General features: G+C 38.9%; 1 protein-coding gene across 3 annotated transcripts in view; it reads right to left on the bottom strand.

Annotated features, from left to right (window-relative positions):
* The window catches only part of DGKB (diacylglycerol kinase beta), a 687,380-nt gene that overhangs the window by 579,076 nt on the left and 89,367 nt on the right, over positions 1 to 18,937 (bottom strand). The window lies entirely within an intron of this gene.

The following is an 18,937-nucleotide window of genomic DNA, read 5'->3' as shown; positions in this document are numbered from 1 at the left end:
ATAGAGAATTGACTCAAATTGGAGAATTCAAGCCTTTCTCCAATTAATAAATGATGAAAGGATATGAACAGGCAACTTTCAGATGACAAAATTGAAATCGTTTTTAGTCATATGAAAAGGTCCTTTACATCACTATCGATCAGAGAAATTCAAATTAAGACAACTCTGAGGCACTACTACACATCCCTTAGATTGACTAAGATAGCAGGAAAAGAACATGATGAATATATGAGGGAAAACTGGGACACTAATAAATTAATTGGTGGAGTTGTGAACTGATTCAACCATTCTGGGGAGCAATTTGGAACTATGACCAAAAGGCTATCAAAATGTATATACCTTTTGATCCTGCAGTGATTCTGCTGGGCCTGTATCCCAAAAAGATCTTAAAGGAGAGAAAGGGACCCACATGTGCAAAAATGCTTGTGGTAGATGTTTTTGTAGTGACAAGGACCTGGAAACTGAGTAGATGCTCATCAGCAGAGCCAAGAGATCATTTTACACAGTAACAAAATTATATGAAGATCTATTCTGATGGACATGGTTCTTTTCAACAATGAGATGATCCAGGCCACTTCCAATGGTCTTGTGATAAAAAGAGCCATCTGCACCCAGAGAGAGGACTATGGGAAGCAAGTGTGGATCACAACATAGCATTTTCATTCTTTTTATTGTTTTTTTGCTTGCATTTTGTTTTCTTTCTCATTTTTTCGTTTTTGATCTGATTTTTCTTGTTCAGCATGATAATTGTAAAAATATATACAGAAGAATTGAATGTTTAACATATATTAGATTATTTGCCATCTAGAGCAGGAGATGGGGGAAAAGGAAGGAAAAATTTAAAACACAAGGTTTTGCGAGAATAAATGTTGAAAATTATGCATGCATATATTTTGAAAATAAAAGTTTTAATTTAAAAAGTGGGTGTTTGCAGAGGCAGGAGCTCTCTAGAATGACATAGTACCAGCCTCAGATTGTTCTCTCTTTGCCACCTTCAGTGCTTATCACATAGGAGATGATCAGCATATATTTGATGCTTTTGTCAATGAGCCTAAATTTTTCAAAATACATTGGTAGGTTGCAAGGGGAGAAATCCAAATTAATAGCCATAGTGAGTGGGAGAAAAGTGTCCAAAGATCAGTGGCTGAAGAGCTCAGACAATCTCTGATGGCTATTCCAGAATATTTTGTGGGAAGAGGAGAGAAACATCACCACTGTGGAATCATAAGCAAAAATAGTCTTATTTATATTTATATAGCATTTGGAGGTCAGCCCCTGAAAGTCACATAGAAAGTGAATGTCCATGGTGGGTGTTGAACCTAAATCCTTGATTACATATTTTTTCCTGTACATGGCAGAACAGAAGAAAAGGAAGAGAAAAGAACATCGGATGAAGACAGCAAGATGGGAGGTTAGGAGTGCAAGACATAGTGGAGAGCAGAGAATAAATAACAGGCAGACTACTAGAATGTGGGAGAGCTAGGTTCTAGATGCTAATCTGTTTCTATTCAGCTCTGTTTCTTCCATGTGCTATTGAAAATCTCAGCTCCTCAATTTGGAACTATCCATAAAAAGTTATCAAACTGTACATACCCTTTGATCCAGCGATGTTTGGGGTTTGGATTCCAAAGAGATCATCAAGGAAGAAAAGGGATGCACATGTGCAAAAAGGTTTGTAGCAGATCTTTTTGTAGTGGCAAGAAACTGGAAACTGAGTGGATGCCCATGAATTGGAGAATGGCTGAATAAATTATGGCATATGAATGTTATGGAACATTATTGTTCTATAGAAATAATCAGCAGGATGATTTTAGAGACTTGCATGAGCCAATGCTAAATGAAATGAGCAGAATCAGGAGATCATTGTACACAGCAACAGTAAGATTATACAATGGTAAATTCTGATGGATGTGATTCTTTCCAACATTGAGAGATGATTGAGGACAGTTCCAATGACCTTATGATCAAGATAGCCATGTACACCCAGAGAGAGGACTGTGGGAACTGAGTGTGGATCAGAACATAGCATTTTCACTCTTTGTTGTATTTTGCTTGAATTTTTCCCCATTTTTTTTCCTGTTTGATTTTTCTTATACAGCAAGATAATTCTATGAACATGTTTACATATATTGAATTTAACATATATTTTAACATGTATAACATATATCAGGTTACTTGCCATCTAGAGGAGGGGATGGGAGGAAGAAGGGGAAAAATTTGGAACACAAGGTTTTGCAAGGGTCAGTGTTGAAAAATTATCCATGCATATGTTTTGAAAAAAGAGAATGCAAAAAAAAAAAAAAAAAAGAAAAGAAAAAGGAAAACCTCAACTCTTCATATTTCTATTTATAAAAAGAGCTTTAACAAAACCATCTCTAAGGTTCCTTGCTGTTCTGAAGTACAATAATTTTGTGATTTTAGGGCTTTGCTACCAATTTTAAAAGGAACCAATGAATGACAAAAAGAATGAAGACCTTGCAGACCTGGATTCAAATCTTATTTCAATCACTGAGTAGCTATATGACCAAGGGCAAGTTATTTGATGGCTCTCAGCTTCTACTTTCTCTTCTGTAAAATGGGCACAAGATAAATGCCTGCAGGGTATAGCAGTCAAGGTTGTTGAGCACCTTGAGAGTTTCATTTCATGTGTTATCAGTTATTGTTATTACAAATGAAACCACTTTCCAAATATAATCAAAAATTCCATTTGCATCCTGAGCTTCCTTCCCTAACTCCCTAGAGGCTTGTTCTGCAATCCGCCCCCTGAAAATAGAACCTGGATGAAATTAAATACAGACAATGACAAGGAAGCAGCATGTGGCAGCAGTTAAGGAGCTAATCGTTGATTATTGGGGAATGTTATGGGGATAGGCAACAAGTCCCCAATGGAAGCTGATGTCCTAAGATTTCTTTAAAACCCACCCTTCCTTCTGCCAGTTCCCAGGCACCCCCATGTGGCTTATTGCCCAGTGATGCTGTACTCTGGCTCTTTCAGAGGCAGCTGATGTCCTAGAATACAATAAGTGGGGTATGAAGCCCCAGACTGGTTAGCCTCCTCACACCCCTCATGGACAAAGCATCTTTTTAACCCCTTGCTGCAATCCAGGACAGGGAATAGCTCAAATATTTATTGAGAACTTCAGTTCCTATCTAGAATTGTGCCTGCTTAAATTTATTTCAGAAAAAAAAAAGCTTCCTGGTCCCCATGAGGAGAACTTGATTCCTTAGCTGCCGTACAGCATTTATTAAGATCCTATTATGTTTTGGGCACTGTAGATGTGAAGAAAAGGGGCAACAATAATATCTAGGATGGAATAGCTTAGAAGTCAGTGAGACAGCTAGTGGTACAGTGGGTAAGAGCATTGGACCTATAGTTGAGAAAATCTGAATTCAAATTCTATCTTAGACTTTTGCTGTGTATTTGAGCCAACTACTTAACACTTCTGCCTCAGTTTAGTCATATGTAAAATGGAGGCATATAGCAAGCTTGTGTCACAGGGAAGATATGGTAAAAATGGGAAGAATCCCTGTATGGATGAAAACTTTAAAGAGATGAAAAAACACTGGTGAATGTTGCTGTTGTTGGGGAGAAGCACTTAAACCAAGATGAGATTCAAGTTAATTTGGAGCTGAGGCCATGAGTGTGGGCTTCCTGGAAAATGTACCCCCTGGCTGAAACCTGGAAAAAGCTTGTGGATCAGATTAGACAGGATCAGGATTAGACCACAAATGCAAATTTGTGCTGAAGTGAATTCCACACAAAGAATGAGGAAGACCTGAATTCAAATCTAGAAACAGACACACAGCCCAAGCAAGTCATTTCATTCTACCTTTACTTGCTCATATATAGAATGACTATAATAGTCCTTGAGCCCTTGTGAAGATTAGACAAGATAATAATTGTAAAGGGGTATACAAAACTTAAAATCTTCACACACACCTTAGTTATTATTAAAATGAATATTCTCATTGAACATGTTTCTCAAGAAGGCAAAGTATTTAATTTGTACAGCAATTTCTTTACCCTGAAGCATCATCTGCCAGTTTTTATCATTCACACTCAGATATACATGCCTGATATTCCTATTACCTTTGAGCTCAACATTTTTTTTTTTTTTTTTTTTTTTTTAGAACTCGGCATTTTGAGAGATCTCAAAGCCAGGGCTCAAGTTCTGAAAGGTATCAATATCCCAGAATAACAGATTTTGACCATCTGGTGCCATGCAATAGAGCAGGAAAAAAATTCCCAGTTAATAAGGAAAATGATTAGTGATCTGGCCCAGTAATCACAGAAAATAGCCTTGCACAGACTTTGAGGATGGCTTTATTAACTTAATCCAATCTTCTGCAGAATCAATGGATAATTAAAAGATAGTTTAGCTAGCTTTATTTTGGAAGTCATCTGAATTAAAATCCCAATAATTGGATGACTTTCGGCTTAATAAAATTATTTAAAAAATCATAAATAATCCAGAGGACCGGCCTGTGGGAGAGATGAAAACACAAAGAGCTAGGCACCTTCCAGGTACTTTTCTCCTGAGAAGCAGGGGAGGCAGGAGACAGAACTGGCCAATTAAGGAAGTAGAGTTGGCATCCATATCCCTAACACCCTCTTCAATTCCCTTGATCCTCTGGGTCCTCATCATTTCACCTACCACTTCTGTTAGCTCATTTCCTTTTCTAAAGCAAAAAGCCTTCAAACCTTGTCCTCACTGTCTCTAATTAAGGGAGGGATGCACTAAACATACAGTGAAGCGTCTGAATAACCAAAATGCCCCAAAAGAGCATGTTATGGAAGGGGCTCACTGAGACTACAGGAAGGCCCAGATTTTATAGGAGCCTGAGCAGTCATTAACCTCCTCTCAGAATCTGATGTCACAATTGACCCTCTGGACCAGAGAAGACAAGAACATAAAATGCCTTTGCTTCTGAATCTGTCGGTGTCTTTTTTTAAATGTGTATTTGTTTCTTCCTATAGTTTTATGTTTGCCCCCTTTTCTTCACAGATGCTGTTTTCAAAATAAAAAGCAATTTACAACAGACAACTGAGAAGTACAAGCCCTAATTAAAGGGAGAAGAGAATTCTTCCTGCTGGGGAAGCATTGGTGGCTCCTCAATTTGATGAGGGAGACAGAGAGAGACTGAGTCAGAAAGGAAAAGAGAAACAAGGAGAGAGAGAAATATTGGGTTAGAAAGAAAGAAATGAGAGAAACATAGGAAGATGAGAAAAGAGGGAAAATGGATTGTTGCAGACAAAGAGGAAGAGAGAATCAGAGAACTGGGGAGAGGAAAGAAGAAATGAAGGAGGGAGAGGAGATGGGAGGAAGATAGGAGGAATATGGCAAGTGGAATGAGGAAGGGGAGAGGGAGAATAGAGAAGAAGAAAAAGAAAAGAAGAGGGAAAGGGAAGGGGAGGATAGATGGAAGTGAAGAAAAGCTAAACAGAGAAAAAAGGGAAGGAAGGAAGGAGGGAGGGGGAAGTTGGAGAGGAGAGAGAAGTAGAGATGCATATATAGAGAAAAAGAAACAGGAAAATGGAAAGACATTAAAAAATAAAAAAAAAAAAAAACAAGAAATATAAGCAGTGGGAGTTCAAGAGACTGATTCTTTTCTCTTCCAGAGAGAATTGATGACCAAAACACCTTCAGCAGATCACTGTGGGGACTGTGGCACAATTACTCAGGAAAAAAGAATAAATTTAAACACTCTGGAGGTTTGTCAAATTCTTTGTACATTTCTTATTATTCTAGAAATAGAAAATCTGTTCCATGCTATGGACAAGCACTGGTTGTTGAAACCTTTTTATTAGTAGGACTGATTAGGCTCATCTTCCCTGGAGCCATATGAGAATCTGCTCCAAGGCATTTAGTCTGGCTAGGTCCTGGCCTCTGAGAATGCACAAAATTACTTGGAAGAACGGCCATGTAGCTGCCCCAATAACCAAGATCTAGTAGTCAAGGTATCATGAGATATCTCAATGTATCTCATTCCTCCAGACAATATCATTGGATATCTTCTAGCAGAAGCTTAATGTTCTCTTTAGAGACATGATACAGATTCAGGACAGGATGTTCTACATGCATGGTCCTTCCTGCTCAGAGATCTGACAGTCAGTATTTGCTTGTATGTTACCAAGTGAGTTTCCTTTGATTTCTAAACAAGTAGGTATGCCTCAAATCCAGTGTCTTTGACTCGTGTCTCTATCCTCCTATCCCCCTTTGTAAGATCTATGAAACTCTTCTTGCAAATAGAGTAAGAAAGCTGTCAATTAGGGAGGAAGCAGTTTTTAATTAAGTAACTCCAACAAGCAGGATATGTAGAGTACTTACATAAATCAAAGACCAGAAACATTTCCCAAAAGAGAATTGGTTAAAGGATATAAAGAAGTAGTTCTTAGAAGAAAAATTACAAGCATAATATATGAATGTAACAAGAGACTTTTGGGAGATTTTTATGAACAGATACCTTATGAAATAAGTGCATAGTGAAGCAAGAAAACAACTTATACAATAATTCCATTAATACAAATGGGGAAAAAATAACAAAAAATAAAGACAATCTGAAATGCCATATAACAACGAATCTTTTTACAATACTCTATATTTTTAATAATTAGAAGGTAAGATCCCCAAGATCAGGAATTATTTTTTTCATTCTTGTATGTGTAGCCATGCTATATAACACAGTGTCTAAAATTTAATACTAATATATTTTTTTCATTTATTCTTTCATAAAAAGGATGAAAAAATATACCAATCTCCTGTTTTTGTAGTGGAGGACTTGGGGAGCTATAGAACCCAAGAATTATAAATGCTATCATATTCAGTTGATAGTGTGGTTGGTTCCTTCTTTTTTGTTGCTACTATTTTATTATTAGATTAGCTAACTATATAGGAGAGGGAGGAGAGATTAAAAAAATGAAAGTGATATAAAAACAAAAGCTGTCAATAGGAATTAAAAATAAACAATAAATCCTGTTTCTGTTATTAATAATACCTCACAGGACAAAGATACCACCTCTCATTTTCCTCCTCTGCAAGGTTGTCATAATTAATTTTCCTACTGTTGTGAAGCTAACAAGAAAATGGATGGAATTTTTTTTTTTTGCAAATCTGAATATGTTACATAAATATCATCTATTATTACTTTTAGGGGGCCAAGAACCATTGATATTGTCCCCTTTGCATGTGAACAGTTTGGTTAATGAAAAGGGGAAAAAAATCAGATTTTTCTTGAACAAGTCACTTGAACTCAGAGCCTTTATTTTCTCTTCTATAAAATGGAGACATAAGTGACTCCCAAAGTGGTAAGGAAAGCACAGTGTCAGGCTGAAAGCATTACAGAAATAGATTACCATGATTAATAGCACACTAATGATTCACCATCATAAGAGTTTTTAGACTTTGAAAGACTTAAAGCTTTCCTTTCTCATCCTCCATTTTCTCTTCTGTGAATTGGAGGTGAGATTCAAAGGTCATAAGGGGGTCCATTTTGGTTCTCAGATCTATGATGCTTTTCCTGTTATAAGATAACAGACAGATTTGGATCTATTAAAAAAAAAAGCTGACATCATTTGAACCATTTCTCATTTTAAAATAAATTGGGAAACTGAAGTGCAGAGAGAATTGATTTGCTCAAATTTTCAGGCCTAGGGACTTTACCAACATCAAATTAATGAAACAAACCAGCCCAACTCAATTACACTAGGTAAGGTCACTCTGCACATTATTGGTCATCAGCTATTTGACTGCCAACTAAAGAACACCCCCTTCCCCCACATATACACAAACACACAACCTTTGCATAATTGAACGGTAGTTCAATAGAGCCATTATATATAGCTATTCACAAGGGGACTCATTTGCTCATGTCAATAGAAGAAAGAAACAGAGCAGCCTGCAGAGTACCAATCAGCCAAAGAAGGTGATCAATAATCCAAGGATTATCTCTGATCCAGAGGTGGGGCTTGAGATGGGCTGGGACATACAGATAGCTATGAAGCCAGACTGGTGAGAAGAGAAGAAGAAAATTTCACAAGTCCCAACCTTGGGAAATAAGTTTGGCCAAATGTGCAGAAATGGTACTTATGGCCATTGAGGCATCCCAAGGTATACCGAGAGTTCACAGACTTTAATCTGGGATTAGTGTGACATGATGGATCCATATCCTTCCTCTCTGTTCCCTCACACTCCAGAATAAAATCTGTGATGTCCTCCCATTCCACAGGAAGGTGAAGGAGTCACATTAGTATTAATCCTCTCTACATTTCAGTTTCCCAGTTTTTTGTTGATTAGAGAAAGGGTCTCTCTTGGGTTAATGTGTGAAGGTAGGTATGTGAGGGTGCGTGCATGTGTGTGTACATGTACTTACACACTCAGTCTATAGTTGCTGGGATCAAAGTTGAATTGGTTTGAGGATCAAGCCTTTTTGGAGTTGGAGGTTGCTGGACCTCCCAGTACTGAGCCCTGCGTTAATTACTGGAGAAGAATTGAAGCACGCACCATCAAAGCTCTAGTTCAGTGGAGATCACCCTCTCCAAGCTCTCCAGGAACATGACCAGATGCCAGCCAGTGTGTTCCACCCTACCCAATGACCTTGGGAAAAGGGAATCTGTATTGGAGAGTGAGAAAGGTGAAAACTCTGCACCTGGATCCCCTGCCCTCAAACCCAAGAGCCAACATTGGACTTGATCTTGGAGGTTACAGGGAGTGCTCACCCCCAAATATCTTTATTTAGAAAATTGTGCTCCTGGCAGGTGAAGATCAGACCCAGTGAAAGTTCAGCTTCTGGGGCTCGAAAGGGAACTTGACAATGTAGGTTAGGGTTAAAAGTGGCCATTGTTTAGGGAAGCCCTCCTGGATATTAGACTCAGGGTGGGGAGATTAGACTGGGCCTAGGGAAGTAAAAATAAATCCAATTCTCGCATTAGGAAGGACATGCAGAGCACAGGATGGTGAGAGCAACCTCATGATTAGCACTGGCATTCATGAACATCACACTGACTCACTCTCATCCTCTATGAGACAGATTAAAAAATATATCCAGAGACTCTCTGACTCTAAGTTGTTAATATGGTACAAGTGAAGGGAATGGAAGCAGGATTGAATCTGAAGGAAAATGAGCTGGGTGTGAACTCTCTGATTCTGAGTGGTCTTAGGCAAGTCACTGCCTCTGTCCAGGGACATTTTCGTAACAACAGCTGATATTTACATAACCCTGACTATGTGTCAGGTGCTTGACAAATATCTCATTTGGTTCTTACTGCAGCCCTAGGAGATAGACATTCTTATTATATCCACTTAATAGATGAGGGAAACTAAGGCAGGCAGTGCTTAAGCAACTTGTCCAGGATCATGCAGCTTATAAAGCTGGAACTGGATTCTGAAGCTGGAACTGAATTCAGGTGTTCCTGATTCTAGCACCAGGATTCAAGAGCATTTCTTTAATTGAAAAAGAGGGGCTGGAGAGATGGACTAGGTTTCTCACAAGTTCTAATTCAATGATCTCCATGGTGATCATGGAGAAGCTCAGATGAGGAAGAGTTTTGTTGCCTTAAAGTTGCAGCAGCATCAGTGAAGGTGACAGGTGGGGACATATCTTAGCAAATCCCATTTAGGAGAAATATCATTTCCCGGCTGTTTATGGTGATGGCGGGCCTGCTCTAAGAAACAGGTCTCTTACCATTACAAGAATGAAAAACTACAAGATCTCCACCCCCCCCCCCCAGGTCAGCGTTAGACTGGGACAGACAAGCTTCGGAGGAACATCACAGGGTGGACTTCTTCTGGGAGCAAGGCAGACCAGAACCCAAGTCAGGGAATGGGGAGGCAGCACAGATCTGGCCTGAGTTGTTTTTTCTCAGACTTGATGAAATCTCAGCCCAGAAGATGAAACTAAATTTAAAAAGTTTGTGTGTGTGTGTGTGTGTGTGTGTTTGTAGGGAAGTGTGCATCTGTGTATTGTGCATGTGCAGATGCATATTTCTTTACATGTGAATGTACAAGGGGCAGCTAGGTGGTGCAGTGGGTAGAGCACCAGCCCTGAAGTCAGGAGGACCTGAGTTCAAATTTGATCTCAGACACTTAACAAGTCCTAGCTGTGTGACCCTAAGCATGTCACTTAACCCTAATTGCCTCAGGGAGGAATAGGAAAAAATACAAGTGTACAACTCTCTATCCTTGTGCATCTATCACATGTACACATTTAATTACACAGAAAACAAGAGACAGAAAGCAGGATGGTAAAGGCAAGACTAAGAGGTTCAGAAATAAATTAGGAAGGCAAGAGTCAGAATCAGGGGCCAGACGTAGGACAGAATCATCAACCACTGAGTCTGTTCATCTGGATCCGTTGTCAGGACCACGGCCAGAAGACAAGGAATCAGATGAAGACATGGTTCGGATGCTTCTGTGATTTACAAAGTTGGAAGGGATGGTGAATATGCTGGAGGATGAATCAGGGGTCACAAATAATCTAGGCTAAAATCAGAGGCTGACCCTACTGAGATGAAGTATGATAGTGGTAGTGATGAGAACTAGCATTTCAATAGTTTAACCATTATCTGCCTCAGTTTCCTCAACTGTCAAATGGCACTATACCCTGGAGTGGCTGGAAGGATCAAATGAGGTTACATGTATAAAGCACTTTGCTCAGTCCCTAGAACACAGCAGGTGTTTATTAATGGCTCATTTCCTTTGCTCCCTATAGGGTTTTAAGATTCACTAAGTATTTTTCAAACACTCTCACTGTTGCTCCCAATGCTTCTGGGAGGTATGGGCTATTCCTATCATTTTAAAGATGGGGAAATTGAGGCTGAGAGCAGTTTGCCTGGGGTCACACAGTTGACAAGAATCTGAGCTACAACCCAAACTTGGTATTCCTCCTTTCCTAATAAATGTAACTATTTCCTTGGGAAGTCGCAATATCCATTCCTCAAGTCCTAGAGGCTAGGGATTTTAATGACTTGTAAACTCACTCAATATAATTCAATGGTATCTCATGACAACAAAAAGAATAGTGATATCATAGGCTGCATTTATGAGAATGATGACAATGAAAGACTGTTGGATGGCTACAGATCAGACCACTTGTGGAGTGCTGCATTTACTTTGGGGACCTGGATTTTAGGAAAAGCCTGGCTAATGGCAGACAGGCCTGAGAAGGGCCACTGGAAAGTTCTTGTTTGGGACCATGCCACAAGAAGGTCCACTGAAGAACCTAGATGGGGGAGAGGGTATGGCTTGAAAAAGATGGAAATGATGTGGAAATGGAAGGGCTCCCAGAGTTCTCCCCTGCTACTCAAAAGGCTGTCATTGGGAAGAGGATGAGGGCCTCTTGATTTTATTTGTGTTTTCTGAATGGACTCATTCAAAGCAGTAAGAGAAGAGACAGAAAGGGAAACTGTGAAGTACTTTGATGTGAGTAAAACCATTCTTACAGCCAAAGCTGGCCTGAAGATGAATGGACTGCCTCTGGGACAAAGGCCCTTTATCTCCATGGGGGTCTTGCTTCAAGCAGAAATTGTACCAACACTTCAGGGGGAAGGATCAAGTTGGACAAGACGGTTTATAAGGCCTCCTCCAACTGAGAAACAATTTTTTTTTTTTTTAATTCTAAAGTCCTTGGTAGGAAGGAGGGAGAAAAACTGAGGGGATTTGGACCAGCAATGACTAATTATGGGAACTGAGTAGGCACCTGATTCCTCTTGTGCCTTGCTTCTGAATCTAACTCAATTCCCTTTCTGTTCCATTGTGGGTCTAGTCCAAATTCTGTCCTGGATGAAAACTTAATTCAGTTGTGGGAATTGTGTTTTTTTGAACTTAGCCCTGTGTGAGTAGGAAACCACATATGCCCTACCTGCTGCTTAGACTCCTAACCAAGGACCTCATCACTTTTAAAAACCGAGGCAAGGAGAGTTCTCACAATGGTACATTTCAAATAACCCATACAGCTTATCTGAAAACAGGTCCTGTCCTAATTGGTCAGTTATTGTTTCCATGTCCCTTTGACTGTTTGCAGCCACTTGGAGGGAGAGAGAGGGAAACCTTTTTCTTACTTCAGAGAATTGCATCTATTCATTCTATCTCTCCCAATTAGGAAAGTCCTTAACATTGCATCCAATTAGAGATTAGATTATCTAGAGTTTTATTATCCTTTTAATTAATTGGTCTTATTTGATTAGTTGTTTTTCAGGTATCAAAGTCTGTCTCCCTCAGTATTTAACTGAAGAGATCTGGGCCTTCTTTGTTAGGCAATTGTCAGTCGGTGCTTAGTAAATCGGAATGCTTGGAAGCCCAAACCTCTTGTTTCCACAGTTACTTCATCTTTCATCTGCCCTCAGATATCAAAAATAGAAAGAATATGAACTTTGAGGACTGGAGAGTTGGGCCTGGACTTGCCACTGAGATACTTTTGACAAATCACTGAAATTTGGAGGCTCGGTTTTCTCATTTGTAAAATGGGAGTATTTCCAATTGTATTAGAAGAGATATTAGGAGCCATAGAGGAAATACATGTGTATTTTATAAATATCAGGTGGTTTCATTATAGTCTATCTAGGCTCCATAAAGTAGGCTTTGAATCCATGTACTGGGTCAGAGTCAAAGCTAAATAAGATAGAAATCTTTGGAGAGGAAAATCCCAATCTAGGGACCTATGGGCCAGGCTAGGCCCAGCTGAGCAAGGAAAGCAGTGGAAGCAGGAAGCCTGGCTGGTGAGGGCCCCTGGAACCAGACCTCTGGCTAAAGAGAGCCACTGCCCAGGTGACTCATCCCCTAAGTGGACCAGCCTCCATGGGAAGGAAAGCCAAGGATTTGGCTTGGGCCATGGTCAGAGGACTAAGTTCATTGGCCCTCAGGACACAGTATGATACAAGCAAACAGTGACTGAGATGATCATTGTCTAACCAGATCACAGGAAGCAGACTCTGGGGCTGCTCCTCTCCCTCCTCCTCCCCCTCCCCCTTTCCTTCCACCTCTACCCTTTCATCCCTCCCTCTCTCCCCCTCCCTCTCCCTCTTTAATATCTGCCCAGCTGGATGATCCAGCTATGAGCTCAGTAGTACAGCTTGAAAACAACAGATTCTAGCTACCCACTTCTACCTCTACCTCTAGCCCCAGCAGCACCCTGCTGGGCCAACTGCCATAAAAAATATAAAAGTGATGAAAGTTCTGGAAGCTCCCCCACCATCCTTAGCATGGTAGTTTTCCAAAGTAATCCCCACTTAGACTTAGCAATTAAGCTAATGAAATAAGAAGCTCTACTGAATGGCACCAAATGGGTAGATAATGAATCACTTGGAATCATCATAGAGACTCCTCACTGAAACCATTTTGGTCAATGGAAAAAGAGGACATGCTAGGAGGGGAAAGATGGAACTTCCTTTGCCTCTTCTTGGTATAGTAAAGGAAAGAAAGTTTCTGGCCAGTGGCCCGGGAGAGACTGATGTCCATGCCCTACTTCAGAAAGGTCAGCCAGGCTTGCTGGAACCAGCTTGGACAAAACCAAGGAGTCCCACAAAGAACAGGTAGGAATAGGAACCAGAGCCAGAAGAGGATGGCTCTTGGAGCCGCTCAGCTTGGATACTCACTAACAAGGACAAAGGGAAGCATATGGGGGGGAAGGTTCTCAGGCATCAATGTCCTCTCTTAGATCTCAGGACTTAGAGAATTAAGGTTTACCTTGAGGTGGAAAATCAAAGGGATACACACACTGTCACAGATGCAGAGACAGACAGAGAGCGGAACATGGACACAGAGAAAGGAACACAGACAGGCATGAGTACAGACAAAGAGAGAGACAAAGACAGACATCGACACAGAGACAGAGATAGGGACAGGAACAGAGAGAGGGACATGAACACAGAGACAGATACAGATACAGAGAGATACAAATACAGAGAGAGACAGACAGACACAGACACAGAGAGGGATGGACACAGACAGAGAGACAGAAAGAGCCAGAAAGAAGGAAGGGGTGGAGGAAAGGAAGGGAGAGAGAAAAGGAAGTTTGGAAAGGAATGAAGGAAGAGAGAAGAATGGAGAAGAGAAAAGAAAGGGATGGGGGAATGAAGAAGGGAAGGAATTCATTTATAAAGTGTATTAAAGCATACATACAAAAGCCTTTTTCCTTATAATGACTCTGCATTATATTATTATTACCAGTTCACCTCTGAGTCCAAGACAGGTTAAGCATCTTTCTCATAATCACCTGGCTAATAAATATGCAAATTTGTATTGAGCCCAGATATTTTGCTTCCATAACCAGGCTCCATCCACTACAGCACCAAAACTCTCAGAGAAAATGACTAACATAATGAACTAGCATACATGTCAGTCTTTGGCAAATGGGTGTTTTGTTCTAGTTATATTTTCTAAGTAATTGCTCAACAGAATATCAGTTTCCACGTATAAAATGGTTCCTTATAACCCTAAATTCTAGGCATGATATTTTCACTTGCTCATGTTTTATAGCCCACCTTCAATTTCATCGAAGTTGGTTAAAAATCTCCAAGTCAAGATAGTGAGCTCATTATTGACAGCATTAGCCTGGCTAATCATGGTGGATAATGCCTTACTGAGAGCGAGATTTTAAAAGCTCAGGGAAGACATAACTGCATCTGATAAACCTAAGGAATAATCACCGGAACTGCATTGTTCAGGAAAAATGTTGACAGACTCAGCTGGAGTCCCCAATTCAAGGGAAGTTCAGATATAATGGCCATGGTAAGGTAAGCAGAGATGGCAATCAAGGATGACTTTCTTCTTTAAGTATATAGGAGATTGCTCAGGGGAATCATTCTAATACTTCCTCTGTTATTATGCTATTAAATAAATGGAAGTAATCTTAATGACAAATGAGGAGGCACTGTGCTTCAATCTTAGTTAATCCATTAGCTTGTCTTTTACTGATTAATCTTAATAATACTACTTAATGATACAGTTTTCCTGTGTACCACAGATTTTATTTGAACATTATTTATGCTAATATCCATTTCCAGAGACATATGATTTCCTATTTTATAGCCACTTAGGTTATAGCTCATTCTACAATCTTAAAAGACCATAGAAATTTCTATTCTGTAAATGTGATACTCCTCCCCCCACCACCAATTAACTAAAGAATGAAGAAATTACTTGCAAAGTATTTAATTCTTCCAAGAAAATTTCTTTCTAGAATCCAATCAAGTGATTACGACGAACACTCTAATCCAGAAGAATTCTGTTTGAACCAATGAGGTAATGTTCTCATTAATTATTTTTAATCAACTGCTACTTAACTTACTCTGTAGATTATATTAAAAAAAAAGAAAGAAAGAACTTTCTTGTAAAGGATCCATGATACTTGAGGAATCATTCAAAACTGGTTATCATTATTCCAAAATGACCTATCAAAAGTTTGATTCTTTAAATTACTCCCCAAATCAATTCCTCTTCTTTTCTTCCAAATTCCTGTTATATGAAAGCCTTTATCACAACAAAGGCCATCTTCAGATGTTTGATCAGCTGTTTACTTGGAATGCCCAATCCTCCCTCCACCTATTGTGGTTTTTATTACTCTTTTTTTGAAATCTAACATCCTTTCCCATGTTTCTCTCACTTCATTTCCACCCTCACCCTTTCCTCTATTATAAAGTATCAATATAATTCCTTGGATTGCACTCAAAACTTCCATCATCCAATTTGCCAGTGTGTTTATTATGCAGTGTTGGTATGGTACATTAATCAATAAGCATTGATTACATGTGTGTAGGGGAGGAGGATGAATATGGGTATTATGCTCTATTACTCTAAATTAAAATTTCCTCACTTTTATGTGTCTCCTGGACCCGTTTGGCAATCTGGGAAAGCCTATGGACACTTTTTCAGAATCTGGTTTTTAAATACATAAAGTAAAATACATAATATAAATGAAATCATTTATACCAAAATAGGGTTATTAATTTAAAAATTAAAATAAAGACCAGCATATCAAGAATCTCTGCTAGAAATAGAATGCTGTGAAAAAATAATTCTTTGCTGCCAGTTTTTTTCTGATAAATGCCTCATTTCTCAAATATATCAGGAACAGATTCAAATTTATAAGAATAAGAGCCATTCCCCAATAGATAGATGGTCAATATAAATAGGCAGTTTTCTGAGGAAGAAATCCAAGCAATCAAAAATCACATTAAAACTGTTCTAAATCACTAATATAGACAGAAAATTAAACTTCTCTGTGGTTTTTTAATTCTAAAGTCCTTGGTAGGAAGGAGGGAGAAAAACTGAGGGGATTTGGACCAGCAATGACTAATTATGGGAACTGAATAGGCACCTGATTCCTCTTGTGCCTTGCTTCTGAATCTAACTCAATTCCCTTTCTGTTCCATTGTGGGTCTAGTCCAAAAAAGAAATATTTATCAGATTAGCTAAAATGGCAAAGAAAAATGACAAATCTTGGAGTGTTTGTAGGAAAATAGGTGCACTGACAAATATTTGGTGGAGCTATAAACTGATCCAGCAGTTTTAAAAAGTAATGTGAAACTCTACACAGAATGGTATCAAACTGTACATACCCTGTGATTTAGTAACGACAGTACTAGCTCTGTGCCCAAAGAGGGCTAAGAAATAGAAAAAAAAAAATGGCACAAATATACAAAAAATATTTTTGGTAGCTCATTTCATGTTGGCAAAGAAATGGAAACTGAGGGGCATCTATCCACTAGGGACATGACCTAAAAAGTTATAATATATGTGTAAGGGAATATTATTTTGCTGTGGAATATGATGAAAAAGGATGATTTTAGAAAAACCTATGAACATTTCTATAAACACAGTGAACAGAATCAGCAAAACAATTTACAGAATAACAACAATAACAATACTGCAAGAACAAAGAACTCTGAAAACTTAGAAAACCTGATCAACACAATGAACTGAACACAATTCCAGAGGCTTCAGAATGAAATGGGCTGTCCAGCTATAGAAAGAACTAAGGGTCCCAGATTATTATTATTTTTTCTTTCTTTTCTTCCTTCCTTTTTTTTGGGGGGGGAGAGAGGGGGGGAAGAAAAGCATGGCTAATGCAGGAGCTTGCTTTTTCTTGGCTCTACATATTACAATGCTTTTGCTTTTCTTCCTTTCTTAATGAGTAAGGGAAAGGTTAAAAAAAAACTGGAAATAGATAAAATTAAATATTTTTTTAAAAATCACTACTATACTTTCATCTATGAACTATGTAACCAAGGAAACTCTGTCACTTTAATTTTCTCTTCGCTTCAATAATGTTATGAATGCAATGGATAAAAAGATGGCTAACCACATGAATGAATGGATGGATTGATGAATGTTTGAATCAATGGCTTTGGAAGTATGCATAACAGTGAAAAGGGAGCTAATAGCTGTCTTCAAATAACTGAGTGACTAGTTGTCATAGAGGTAACAAACCCTGCTTACCTCCAAAGGACAAAAATTATGATACAAGTTTCGGCTTCTTTTCTAGAAGACCTTTTGAATTCTTAGGTGTCACAGTAGGTCCAGGTGTTAAACTTACTCTGGACAAGAATATCAAAGGTCAACCTGGATCACAACTGGCTCAGTCCCAGCAGAGTCAATTCAATTGTTAAACTTAGTGTTTTAGGAAAACAGAGCCAGAATTTTTACTTTGTCCCAGCCCAAGCTTTACAGGGAAAATGGTCACATTTCAACAACGGATGAATTACTATGTAGGACTAAGGCAGACTGGAAAGGAAGAAGGATGAAGGGAAAAAGAGACAATAATGAAAAGAATTTCCATCACTTTGAGGAAATAAAGGGAAGTTAGAATCCAAGGGGAGAAAGGCTGATGACCGCATTTATCCTAGAAACTTTATGACCCTTGATTGGGGTGGGGTTGTAGTTGGGGACTTGTGTGAACAAGTAAATTTTGGGACAGGGTACAGGGATGATGGAGTGAATAGAGAGGAGGATGTCTGTGTTTATTCTGGAGAAGGGAGAGGAATGGGGTCCTCTGTGGTCTCTGGAAATTAAATTGCATTTTGAGAGAAAGTGTAGTCCCCTCTCTCCACAAAACATAATTAATCTCAGTCTCATCATTCAGGAAACAGCTTCAATCTATCCTTGACTGTTTTAGCCCAAAAATATGTTACCTTATAAGGCTAACCACCTAAACAAAATAGAGTGATGAACAAGATTTTAAGGTTTAACATCAGACTTTCCTAAATATGGACTTAGCTCCTTTCTAGATGATATTGTTTTCTTCACTGATGATGTTAAAGTGGGAACAAAGTACCCTTTTCCAAGTCTGATGTGGAGAGAATTAATCCTACAGAAGGAGCACTAGATCTAGGGTTAAACAGACCTGGCCTAGATACTAGCTTTGTGACCCTGAGAAAGTCACTTAGCTCTGTTTGCCTCAGTTTTTCATCTGCAAAAGGAGCCGAAAAAGAATGTGGTAGACCATTTCAGTACCTTTGCCAAGGAAATCCCAAATGGGGTTACCAAGAATTGTGTATAACTAAAACAACTGAACAAAAACAAAGAGATTGAATTAAATGATCTCTAAATCATTGCCCAATTGTCAAATGACTCCTTTTCTACCTGTCCTTTTCCCCCATGTCTCCGTGGATTGGAAGTTTTATCTTTGTTCATACATGAAAATTCTGACTCTCAGAAGGAATCCCTTTCCCTCATGGACCAAACTTTGATGTTATTTATTATGAGATGCAAAATAAATGGAGGATGTGAATGACAGCCACTAAAGGTTGCCATATTAAATACCAGAAAAAAGTATGAAGGACATGAAAGAAGTTGGGCTAGTCATGTTGGGAGAGTTGGGGATGATAGAAAAACCAGTTGTTGACTCGCATCCATAGAATGTTTTTGTTGTGGTGGTTGTGGTGATTGTTGTTGTGGTTGTTGCTTTTTAAGGGCTACCATCACAAATAAAGAGGATTCATAGA

The sequence above is a fragment of the Sarcophilus harrisii genome, chromosome 5, assembly GCF_902635505.1.
Source record: "Sarcophilus harrisii chromosome 5, mSarHar1.11, whole genome shotgun sequence".
NCBI lineage: Eukaryota > Metazoa > Chordata > Mammalia > Dasyuromorphia > Dasyuridae > Sarcophilus > Sarcophilus harrisii.
The sequence above is the reverse complement of the archived record's forward strand: the minus strand, read 5'-3'. Positions and strand labels throughout refer to the sequence as shown.